At 38.1% G+C, this 11,982-nt stretch overlaps 1 non-coding gene across 1 annotated transcript; it reads right to left on the bottom strand.

Moving 5' to 3' along the window:
• Positions 1 to 7,681: 7,681 nt before the first annotated feature.
• Positions 7,682 to 7,788, bottom strand: LOC141663398 (small nucleolar RNA R71). The gene has a single exon (XR_012551470.1). It is a non-coding gene; the product is annotated as a small nucleolar RNA R71 (small nucleolar RNA).
• Between the last annotated feature and the right edge of the window lie 4,194 nt (positions 7,789 to 11,982).

Genomic DNA, 11,982 nt, shown 5'->3' with positions numbered 1-11,982 from the left:
GGATTACATATGATCAAGATATAGGGAGTAACATTTACTTGAATGGAAGTTAGGTGTTTGAATGAAGAAGGAAGAAAAAAGGGGAAGGGGTAGGGCTTCAGCCAAAAAGGCCGAGAGGGAGGAGCCGAGAGGGAGGGAAGGGAGGTGATGTGAGTGGTGGAATGGTGGAGTGAAAAATGGAGTGCTATGATACTTGTGTTTTGTTTTTATGCCTTTATTTTGACCAAAAGTGAGTGGATTTAGCAAATGACAAAAGTAACCTTCTAGCTAAAGTTAGATAAATTTGCATGCAAGGACAATGTGGTAAATTGGCTAGTAGAATGAGAGTGAGTGGGGTTGGAATTATCTTTTTAGCCCTTTAGTTGAATGGGTGGGTCTTTTCCTGCAAGGATATTCATGTAATTTGATAATTACCTAACAACTAATTTTCAAAGATCTATTTTTATAAAATAAAATAAAAGTTCAAAAATTATAAAATCTATACCATAAAATAACTTGGATTTTTAGAAATTTTATGAGATCACTTTTGAAATTAGTGAATGAAATAATTTTTAAAAGATAATTTTCCCTGATAAAGAATATTCTTTATAAATAAAAAATATGAACAATTAATAAAACTACCGCTTTGGAAAAAAATTCATATTCTGAGTAAAGCAATTTATAATCCAGCAACTCCTTTCACACAAGTGTATAATCACATAGGTATATTTATAATCAATTCAAATATTATACAAAGTTCGCAAATAATATTACACAAAAAGTCGGTCGTAACGGGGCAATTCTTATTGGTTACTTTATTTTACTTTATTATTTTTTACAGTTATTTTTGAAATAGTATAAAGCTTAATTTATTTTCATTACTTTACTTTTATCATTCTCAAATCATCTGCTCTAATTTCTTTCTTTCTTAAAAGCACTTACTCTCTCTCTCTCTACAAGTTTTTAGTATCTAACAATGGCACCTGTCGTCAAGATAATGTCTCAAACTGGATTCATTTATGAGAAGAACAACTTCACTGCTCTTGTGAACAAGGGGATTCAACAGTCTGGTGACTACCACAAGATGATGGACTTTGTGAAGAACTGCAAACTTAACTATGCCATGCTGGAATCACCCACCATATACTGTGAAGTTGTTAAAGAGATGTTGATGACTGCAACATACAACTCAACTGATAAGACTATCACATTTACTATTAAAGGTAAGGAATTCTGTGTTAATAGTGATATTCTTAAAGCATGTTTCAAAATTCCTGATAATACTGTAACTTCACCAAACACAGACACTGACATTGTTAACATGCTTAACTCCATAGGCTATGCACTATCTACTTCTAAGTTAAGTGAAATTAGGAGGTTGGGTCTTAGGAAGGAATGGAGTTATCTATGTGATGTAGTTACTAAGGTATCCTCTGGTAAAATCAGTAATTTTGATTCTGTCAATATCTCTATGCTTAACATGCTTTACATGCTAGTTACTGATAAGTTCTTTAACTTTAGTGATCTTGTTTTGTTTGAGTTGGGGTTTAAGGTAGGGGAGTTAAATAAAAGGGGAAAAAATGTTTATTATGCTAGATTTTTAATGATGATTGCTAACCACCTCTCTGAGGATATTGTGCTTGAGAACCCAACCAACAAATTAGATTGCTGGGTTCAAGAGAGAAGGATTATTGCAGATTTGAACAGGGCAAACCATCACAAAGAGGTGCCACTCTTTTATTTTCCTGTTATGGAGGCACCTCAGGTAAGTGAGGTAAGTTCAACTATCCCTACTCTTCCAGCCTCACAAATTTCTTTTCCTTTTAGTGTAGCTCTGGAAACTGTGTCAATGACCCAACAGTTGCCTACCAAGCTACCAAACCATTAAAAATTTCTAAATCTAAGTCAAAGAAAGCCCCCTCTGGTATCTCTCAAAAGATGTCAGTTGCAAAATCCACCAAATCTAAAGAGGGGAGTGTGAAGGTGGGTAAGGTAGGTGAGGGACAGGGTGAACATAAAAGAAACCCTAAGGATAAGGTTGAAGAGGTGAGTGTTTCCCAGCCTAGCCACACTGCAGTTTCCCAACAGACTGCAGTGCTTAATAAGGACATAAGCTCATTGCTAGTTGTATCCTCCCAAAAGGATGTGACTATTGAACAAAGCATTCAGCCAAGAGCACAGGCCAAAAGGGTAAGGGACACAAGCTCACCCCAAACCTATACTAGAAAGAAGAAACCAAAAACCCTTGGGGATGCACAGGGTTCACCCACTGTGCAAACTGGTGTTGAAGACACAGTTAGTGCACCTTTTCAAAGTCAGTTTGATGTGGCTCCAATAAATATGGAGTCACAGCCAAAATCTTTAGTTATAGAAGCACCTCAAACACCAAATTCTCCCACAAACTCTCTGGATGTGGATATGATCAACACATCAATTTCTGATTCCCCTTATTTAACTCTGTTGGGGAAGCCAAAATCTAGTGCAAGTGAGCATCATCTTTTGGATGATTTGTTGGCTCACTTGCCAATTCTTTCAGGAACTGTTGAGACATCTGTGCCAAAATTCTCATCAATCTGCACAGATTCCACAATAGTTTCCACTCCAAACTCATTTATTCCTACTCTCTCGATGGATATTGTTCATCCTTCGAGTAGTGATTGTATCTCGATGAATAAACTTAACAGCAATTATCCGTCGGATAGTCAAACTGTTAACCCGACGGATATCCCTTATCTGTCGAGTGTCTCTGTACAGCTTTAAATTTCATCAATTATCTTAAGTGCAGAAGACTTAGTGGTAGTACAATCACTCCTAGGATTGAGGAAAGAAAGTGTTATGAGTGAGAGTCTGGGTCGCTCCCGAGAAAAAGGAGAGGAAAAGAGTGAAAATATGCAATCCAGTTCTTCAGGATTGGAAAAAGAGAGTGTGAGGAGTCCCACCTTAGATGGTGAAGGTGAGGGTGTGAGGGTGGTGAGCCAAGGTGAGTCCTTGATGTAACAATAGAGAGATAAAGAGAGAAATGCAGGTATATGAGATATAAGGGTGGATGTCATTGCAAGAGACTTAATGAATGTCCAGGATGCAGACAGGGAGGTACTATCCCAGCAACCTCAAGTTGTTATAGATTCTATCTCCCTTGATGCTGAGACATTTACCCACCCCGTTCCAGCATATCAACTTATAGCTGAACAGGGCAATAACAATGCAGAAAGGATGCTACACTTGGTGCACACCACACAGTCCATGCAAAGAGCTAAGGATGTCATCATAGCTTTGCCTTCTACAACTGGTGATGTTGATTATGAGACTGGTGGTTCAGAAGAATTCTTTGGAGGTAAAGGTGGAGATAGTGAAGAAGAGCCATTGGACATAGGGGGAGAAGTAGGTTTTAGTTCAAGATCAGGCATGCCATCTTGGGCATTTTCAAAGCAATGTGATGAACACCACTTCAAGATAACCCTGATTCAACTCATAAATCAGACAAATTCTGCTCTTCAAACCACCACAAATGCCAGCACCAAAAAGCTCCTTCAAGCACATCTTGCTTCTCTACAACTATAACAAATCCAAGGTTTTCAACATGCTCAAGCTGTCAACACTATCAAAGGTGATATTGATGAGATGGAAAAGGCCATTTCTGACGAGATGGACTCTAAACTTCCAGAAGCTATAATGCTTGACATTAAGAGATAACTCAGGAAAAATCCTGATCGTGTCACAAAGATAAATGCCTTGGATACAAGAATGACAGCAATGGAAGCATCTCTTACAGCAATTCATCTACACCAAGCTCAACAAACAGACTTGCTTCAGAAACTGGTGGCTGCACAAACCTCCTCCTCTACTCAGCTTGATGATAACAAAAAGGAGGAGAGAAAGAGAATTCTATGAGTGAGGGGGAGCAAAAAGTGCTCAACATTCAAATTAGCAAAGTAATTGTGCCTACAATTACTATCTCAAAGCCACCAGCTATGGATAGTATTGATCTAATAAAGGAAGCAGTAGCTACTTTGAAAGCAGCTGAAAAGGAGCAGTTGAATCCAATCAACTGGGAGAAAATTGATGAGAATATTCAAAAGAAGTTTGGGCTAGCAAAGAATCCAGAAAAGTCAGCCATTCATCACTCTCAAGTCAGGCAAACCTCTGTGAATGAAATGAACATGAACTATCTGGAAAGAGGACAGCCATCCTGCATCAAATCTCCAAAGGCTGAAGTACTTTTGAAGCCAAGGGTGAACTATCCAAAATCATCACTAAAGAACCCTTTGGATACAATGTATGAGACACCAAAACCTGATGAGAATAAACTATTATCAAGATCCATTGCCTTCAACAAGGATCCAGCTGATTCAGCTTTAAAAAGGAGAATTACTAAAGTTTTCAGGAATGGTTAAGAAATTTGTGTGGTGGCTGGACATCCTCAATTTGCTAAAGCAAAGAGAGAAGAAAAGGCAAGATTGAAGCAAGAAAAAAAGCAAGCTGCTCTAGATGCTAAAAAGGTTAAACAAAAGAAAGAGCAAGCTGCTATCTTGGCCAAGCTACAAGTTGTGAAACCAACACAACAAATTCCTGCTCAGCCATTTGAAATCACTGAATCTCAAGATCCAAAGAAGCAAGCTGAACCACAACAGAAGAAATCTCACAAATACAAGGAATTGGACAAAATAACCAAAAGGAAATTGAACTTTGTTGGTAAGGAATTGGAGGATCAGTTTCCCAAGGAATCCATTCCAACTACAACTCAAGCATCAAAACCCTCAGTGGTATTTGAAGACATTAAGGTGGTGGATCCTTACAAGAACATTCATGGTGAACCTATTGTGCCTAAGGATGAACCAATAGACTGGGAAAGTCTACCAATTCCTGACTTCAATTTGCCAATCCTTAACAAGCCAAAGAGAACAAAGTCAAGAGCAGTCAAGAAAATGAAGTTGTCACCTCTCAAATCCAAATCTCTAACCAAAGCTAAATCCAAAGTCAACAAGGGAGATTACATGTACTTATGTGACATCAAGGAATTCTCTGATCTAAACCTCTATCTAGATGAACTGGAAGAAGTTAGAGGGATTGATGCCTACAGGAATCTACCTGAAAGGTTAGTTTTCAAGTACTAGGGAGGAAAGGAGATTCAATGGCCACTTCACATGATCCTTCAAGAAAGCCAATCTGTGCTGATAAAGGGTTATTCATCATTCACGAAGAACTTTGGATTTAATGTAACTGCAAGAAGACTTGTTCTAAAGAAGATTGAAGAACTGAGGAGTATTAGAGCTAAAGATGCACTCCCAAAGACTCTAACTATTCCTTACACAGGGAGTAGAGTGCATCTAAGGCCCTACTGGCTGATGGAGTTCATGGATGATAAAGGAGTTAGAAGATTCTTCAGAATAGAAGACCAATTGAGCATCTCTAGCAATGAGACTCTTTTGGAAATGCAAGAAAGGTTAAATCTCTCAGAATCTAATGAACTGGAATTCCACAGACAACTCCAAAATCAGATAGAAGAAAACAACAGAAAGCTTGGAAAGAGATCCAGATCTTCAAGGAATTAGATAAATCTGCTCAGGCTAGAGGAGCACCTTGAAAATGACTGTGAGCTAATCTGAGGGGATCGATTGCATTAGCATTAATTGCATTCACATAGTTGCATTCATGCATTAGGTTTGTTTTGTAATATTGAGTCTGTTTATGCTTGAGGACAAGGATCGATTCAAGTTTGGGGGTGTGATAAGTGGATTTTATATCCACTTGGAATGCTTTATTACAAGCTTAAATTGGTGTTTTGGACTCAATTTGTTGGTATTTTGATGTGTTTTTGTGTTATTGCATTTCAGGTATCAGTTATATGAAGAAAAGAGCTTTTAAAGGAAATATGATAAAAATTGATCAGAATTGGAAGCCAAGGCCATTATAAAGTTGTAGAGAATCTCAATAGCTTCGCATGGGCAGTTGAATCGCCTAATTCTGACGAGTAGAACTCAAGTTATGGCCAAAACAAGATTCATCAGAAATTTTTCCAGACAGGAGCTGAGCGCCCGCTCAGGAGAGCTGAGCGGCCGCCCAAGGTGTGGCTTGTCGCTGATTTCACTGAAAAAAGCCTTTTTGAGTGGAATTTGACGATTTTAAGGGTCCAGGTCCACTAGGGGCGTATATATACGTAAAAAAAAGGGTTTTCATCATCCGGGAAGATTGGGATACTAAGGAGAAGACCTAGAAGCACAGAACAACTCCGAAAAAGAAGATCTTATTTTCAACTTGTGATTCTTTGAATTAGTTGTAACCTTGGATGCTCGTTTTCGTTCTTGTTGAACCTAGATCTCGTTTATTCGTACTTTAATTATTATTCAGTTTATTAAGACCTTGTTTATACCATGCTTTTATTGGAACCCATGGTGACGATGAGTTCGATTATAGGCTAATCGTTGTCATGGGGTTCTTGCGGATTTACTTATGGATTTCAATAATTAATTTATTTTGATATCTTGGTGTGTGGTGATTGATTGATATCCTAGTATTGGTTGTGCTTATTCGTCTTATGTGTGTAGCTAACATATAAGATAGCGTGTTAATCTCTATTGAAGTTACAGTGAATATAGAGGTTTAGAACTTGCCATGCTAGCATAGGTTCATGTATGTGTATGCATGATTCGTAGGTAACTCTAACCGTTTTACTTGCCCTATGTAATCATTATGGATAACTTGTGCTTAAACCGTTATGTTGTCAAATTCTATAGACATATAGGGTCTCAATATAATTGGTGCATATTCAGCTTCTATCTCTTTTGTGGATGTCTGGTAGAATGGTACTCGTGCAACGAAATTTGGCGTTTATCAGTTTCGTGTTATCTGATTAGTGTCATCACCATCACATGCTAAGGTTAAGAATAATAAGGCTATTGAATGAAGTATTTAATGAAGTTAGAATCCCATGTTTGTCATATATAGTAATTCAACCTCAATTCTCTTAGTTAATGTTATTTAGTATAATCTCTTAGTTTAATAAAAACCCAATTTATTATTTGTCTTAGCATTGAGCGATAACCATACATTGTTGCATAGGTGCATAAATTGAACTTAACCTAAACCAGTCTCTGTGGGAACGAATCTGATTTATATCTTATACTACTTGCGAACACGTATACTTGCATGAATATTAGCGCGTGTTTTCTCCCTAACAAGTTTTTGGCGCCGCTGCCGGGGACTCGGTGTTAATTTTTAGTTTATGTGCTTGTCATCAGTGGTCGTTAAAGTTCACTGACTCGGGTTCTTTTACTTCCACGGTTTATTTGTTTGTGTTTCAGGTACTCATTACAATGGGAGTCCAGCAGCACGAACGAAAGCCTTGATGGATTTTTCTCAACCCAAGATCAATGACATTCAATCTAGCATTATCCGGCCATCTATCACAGCTAATATCTTTGAGATCAATCCTGACATAATTCAATGGGTACAGACTTCAGTCCAGTTTGGGGGTTCTCCAACGGAAGATTCCAATACACACATTAGGGATTTCATAGAGATCTGCGACACTTTCAGGTTCAATGGTGTTTCTGAAGGTGTTGTGAAGCTGAGACTGTTCCCATTCTCTCTGAGGGACAAGGCTAAGAGCTGGTTACACTCTCTACCAGCTGGTTCGATTACTACTTGGGAAGATCTTGCTCATAAGTTTCTTACTAAATTCTTCCCTATGGTGAATACAGCTGCAATCAGGAATGCTCTTACTCAATTTACGCAGCAATCAGGAGAAACATTATATGAAGCTTGGGAGCGCTACAAGGAGATGCTTAGGAAGTGTCCTCATCATGGAATTCCTGATTGGATGATCATCATTTGTTTTTACAATAGGTTGGGAGCACAGTCCAGACCCATGCTCGATGCAGCATCAGGCGGAACATTATGGGCAAAGAGCTATGAGGAAGCTTATGATCTAATTGAACTGATGGCTGCTAATAAATATCAGTATTCAGCCCAGAGATTGCTATAGGGCAAGGTAGCAGGAGTTCTTGAAGTGGATACAGCTATGGCTATCACTGCTCAACTAAAGGCGTTGTCTATGAAGATCGATTCTCTGGCTAACTATGGTGTTAAGCAGATAACCAGTGTTTGTGAGATGTGTGCAAGTCCGCATGCGACAGAGCAATGCGCTATATCTAGTGACTCAGCTCAGTTTCTGAGCAACTTTCAGAGATCACAGCAGCCAGTTCCTGCCACTTATTATCCTGAAAACTAGAATCATCCTAACTTCAGCTGGAGCAACAATCAAAATGCGATGCAACAGCCGTTCCAGCAGTTTAGAAATAAGCTACTCAACCTTCCTGGTTTTCAGCAACAAATTGCACCAAAACAACAACTCCAAATACAACAACAAAATCATGATGCAGGTCTATCTTCGAATGAAAAATCTTAATTGGAGGAGTTGAGGCTTATGTGCAAAAATCAGGCTCTTATATGCCAAAGCCAGACTATTTCTATCAAGACTCTGGAGAACCAAATAGGGAAAATTGCTAATGCCTTATTGAATCGACCATCAGGAACGCTTCCTAGTGATACAAAAACAAATCCAGGCAAGAGGGAAGTTGAAGAACAGGTGAACGCCATCACCTTAAGGTCTGGAAAGGTCGCAAGCCCCCTAATTCAGCAAGACGAAGAGCCTGAAAAGTCTCAAGTTCCAGAATCTGAAGTTTTGACTGAAGAAGATGTGCAGAAGGTAGTAGAGGTGGAACCAAGGAAGACTACTGTGAAACACACTCCTCCTGAGCGTAATATAGGGGAGAAACAGATATATCCTCCACCTCTTTTTCCTAAGAGGCTGCAGAAGAAAAAACTGGATAAGCAGTTTGAGAAGTTTTTGGAGGTATTCAAGAAACTTCATATCAACATACCTTTTGCTGAAGCTCTTGAACAGATGCCTAGATATGCGAGGTTTATGAAAGGTATTCTCTCTCGGAAAGTGAAGATCGATGACTTAGAGACCGTTGCTCTAATGGAGGAATGTAGTGTTGTGCTGCAACAGAAGTTGCCTCCGAAGCTTAAAGATCCTGGAAGCTTCACTATTCCTTGCACCATCGGAAACTTGTTGTTCAACAAGTGTTTATATGATTTAGGAGCTAGCATCAATCTAATGCCCTTATCTATCTTCAAGAAGCTTGGTCTGCCTGATCCGAAACCAACATACATGACATTGCAACTAGCTGATCGTTCCATCACTTATCCACGAGGTATAGTGGATGATGTCTTGGTCAAGCTGGATAAACTCTTCTTCCCTGCCGACTTTGTAATTCTTGATTTCGAGGAAGATAAGAAGATTCCCATCATCTTGGGAAGACCATTCTTGGCTACAGGCCGAACTATGATCGATGTGCGAAAAGGATAGCTTTCGATGAATGTTTATGATCAAAAGGTCACTTTTAATGTGTTCAAGGCAATAAAGTTACCCATAGAAAAAGAAGAGTGCTTTAAAATAGAGCGGGTTGACTCAGTTTTTGAAGATGAAGGAGGAGTAGAGCAACTGCAGGTTTTGAATGCACCTCTGTGGGAGAAGAAGTTGGATATGCCATTCGATTCTCTTGGGTTAGCAGAGCTGAAAATTTCTCAGGAGCGTCTCGAGTCCTCTGTTGAAGATGCTCCCACACTTGAGCTCAACCCACCGCCAGATTACTTGAGTTATGCATTCTTAGGTGCACCCCTGACAAGGAGTTGAGATATATTTTTGATGATGTAGAGGGTGGCCGAACGGATCCTCCAGTGCCTATAGAGGGTTTTTCTCATGCGCAGCAGGCAGTTGATAGGACTGGTGTTGGTGATGCGCAGTACAGGAGATTGACTAGGAGTATGAAAGCCATGCACGACATTCACCGTCGTTTTGCTGCAGATTTGACACACGCTTTCGGTACTATTCTTCGAAACACTAGTGGTATAACGACTCGTATATTTTTGAATTATTTAAATATGTGATTAATATGGAAATTATTAAATCAAATATGTGTATTGGTTTTTACCATTATGTGTTGTTTGATTATTATCTATGTGTGATTTATGATGTACCGGGTTGTTCGCGTGATTAAATAAGGAATTGTATTGAATTGTTTCACTTTTAAAGTGGATTTAATGCAAAATTATTTGTACAAATACTTGAAGTGTCTCTAAAATTGCTTTTATGATTTTATAATTACAATAATTACTTTTAGGATTTTATAAAATTGAGAAATTAATATTTTATTAATTATTTATTTTTAAATGATTTTCTGAATGCTTTTATTTGCAAAATCCATATTTAATTCTATAATTCTTCAAAAATTATGAATCCCATATTTATTTAAGTTTGGAATATTCCAAGAATTTTAAAATTATTTTGGAAATTTTCGGGATTAGTTTCACGTGCTCGTTGTTTCGTTTTATTGATAAAAGCGGGTATAAGTGACATTTCAAAAATTGTGTTAAAATTATGAAACTTACGTTTTTATTTACTTCGGGATATTTATAATATTATAAGACTATTTTCGTGATTTTATGAATTTATTTTAAACGCACCTCGGTTCGTTAATTGTGAAAGGCGGGTACAAACTGCGTTTCAAAGATGCTTTAAAAATTATGAAAATTTTATTCCACTGGTTTTGAATTATCCCGAAAATTTTAAAACTATTTTGGTAAATTTTAAAGTTATTTTTATCCGTAAAATTTCTCATTAAATCGTTAAATTCGGTGACAGAGATAGGATTTTCAGATAGGAACAAAAAGGATACGTGTCCAATTTCAGGACACGTGGTTTGATTTATGGTAATGGGGTAAATTAAGCCCCGGTTTCTCTGTTTTTCTGACCCAGACGATAGCATCAATCTCTCATCTCCTTTCTAAACATTCAATCTCTCTTTGATTTTCTCAATCTTTCCTTCACCTCTCCCGATTAGTCCCTCTATGTTCTGTTCCCTGTTCCCTTTTTCCCGTTCTTGTCACCTCTGTTCTCCGGTTAGCAGCGAATTCATCCCTGTTTCTTTGATATATATTTACCTACGTATGTATACGGTTGTGTGTGTAATTTGTGTGCATATAATTCGTGTGTGTGTATTGTGTGTGTAGCTGCCTGTGATGCAGCGTGGTTGTTGTTGTTGGTTGCTGCCGGCCTAATTCCAGCGAGGCGACCCTCCCTGTTTTGGCAGCGCGTAGTCGCGTATTGATAGTATCTAATTCCTTGACTGATTCTTTTTCTTCTTTTATTAATTCTTGCAGGAAGTTAATTAAATGATTTCGATTCGTGAAGTAAAATAATTTCGTGCGGGAGTTTTAATTAATCGGCGAAGTTTATTTGGAAACCCGAATATTATCATGCACCAATAAATTTTGTCGCCGTCCGCGATGAATTTATACGAGCGGACGATAGACCGTGATGATCATATTCTGAGTCCTAAATTAATGAATAAAAATAAAATACGATTAGTAATTAATAATTGTGATTGAGTTAGAATTTGAATATGTGTGGGTTTGGATTGGATAATTGTTGCGATTGTTGTGTTTGGGATTTGACGTCGATTGATGTTTCGACGGGTAGTCCGATAAACAAAGGAAACACTGTCCGATTTTGGAAAAACTGAATTACGCAAATACGGAAACGTATCCGATGAATATCGGGATGTCGAGAGACTATATATATATGTGTGTGTTTTATACGAAACTTGATGGTACGATGTGATGAAATATTTTTCTAAATCGATAACCCTGATTTCGTAAAATAAAGAGTATGAGTATTTTCCGAAAACGAACGTTGAACTGATTTTCGAGAACGTGAACCCTAAGTGATACTTGTATTATTATATGAAGTATGTTACGAGTCGGATTTTGTTAATGTTCGGGTAGATTGTTAGCGAGGATATGTCAAGCATAATCGAATGTCTAAGTTAGGATGTCTCGACCTTGTAGGTTCTACTCGGAATGCCCGAGAATTGGAATTGGACAAAGGATAGTTGGTGGTGAGTCGAAAAGCTCAGTGAGGTCCCAATCAAAGGACTT

This window comes from Apium graveolens, chromosome 5 (assembly GCF_009905375.1).
Source record: "Apium graveolens cultivar Ventura chromosome 5, ASM990537v1, whole genome shotgun sequence".
NCBI lineage: Eukaryota > Viridiplantae > Streptophyta > Magnoliopsida > Apiales > Apiaceae > Apium > Apium graveolens.
Note: the sequence above shows the minus strand (reverse complement) of the source record. Positions and strands in the feature narration are given on the sequence as shown.